At 31.7% G+C, this 1,100-nt stretch overlaps 1 pseudogene; it reads right to left on the reverse strand.

The window, feature by feature from the left end:
* Nucleotides 1-850: 850 nt before the first annotated feature.
* LOC113342337 overlaps nucleotides 851-1,100 on the reverse strand; it is a 2,736-nt pseudogene continuing 2,486 nt past the window's right edge.

The raw sequence follows: 1,100 nt of genomic DNA on the forward strand, positions 1-1,100 counted from the left end.
TATATTTGATTCAAGATAGATGAAATTTGTTAGGATTTGGATTAGTTCTGCATGGTCTTTCATCCTTCTTCTATTGTGAAATTTGACTTCCTTCATATTTTCATGAATCAACGTATATAGAAATGCAATTTTTACTAGACGTATTGCCTTAGAACATATTAATTGTAATTACAATACATTTTTCAAACTTTTTCTGTTAAAGATGAGTTTATCTAGTTTACAATTTAGTCTCAGAAATCAATTTCCGACTTATAACGAAATGTGTAGACTTTTTTGAGTTAACATATATAAAATTCAACATTTTTATGAACTCTTTATTATTTTTGGCTTTGTCTTTCAATTTCATTCAAGATAGATGAAATTTATCAGGATTTGGATTAGTTCTTCTTGGTCTTTCAACCTTCTTCTATTGTGAAATTTGACTTCCTTCATATTTTCTTGAATTAACGTACACAGAAATGCAATTTTTACTAGACGTAATGGCTTAGAACATATTAATTGTGATTACAATACATTTTTCAAACTTTTTCTGTTAATGATGAGTTTATCTTGTTTACATTTTTTTTTGATAAGTCAAAATTTGTATTGATAAGAAAAGAGATATTTACATCATAGAATTTGAGAAAAGAGGTCACAGCAACCCCAAAAACTCAAAAACTATTTAAAACGAAAATAAGAAACATTAGGATACTCAATTAAGTTTAACAAAAGAGGACGCCCAATAAAATTGAGTCTCACTCCAGAATCTAAAAAACAACCAGTCTTTGCCATCTTATCAGCTGCAAAATTTGCTTCACGAAACGTATGCACCAATTGAATAGAATCAAACTTGACTTTAGCTTCATACCATCTATGAAGCTGCAAACCATGGAATATTATCCCCTTCCAAAGCAGTTATAACACTCATAGAATCAGTCCTTACAAGCACATCTCTGTAACCCCATTGAACTGCCCAATCTAAGCCAATTAGAATGCTATATAATTCCGCCAAAAAATTAGAAATAACACCAAGGCCAACACACATTGCTCCCACAACTTCACAAGCTGAACTCCTAGCCACCACTCCAGCTCCGGCCACCCCTGGGTTACCTCTAGAAGCT

Source organism: Papaver somniferum, unplaced genomic scaffold (genome assembly GCF_003573695.1).
Source record: "Papaver somniferum cultivar HN1 unplaced genomic scaffold, ASM357369v1 unplaced-scaffold_36, whole genome shotgun sequence".
Classification (NCBI taxonomy): Eukaryota; Viridiplantae; Streptophyta; class Magnoliopsida; order Ranunculales; family Papaveraceae; genus Papaver; species Papaver somniferum.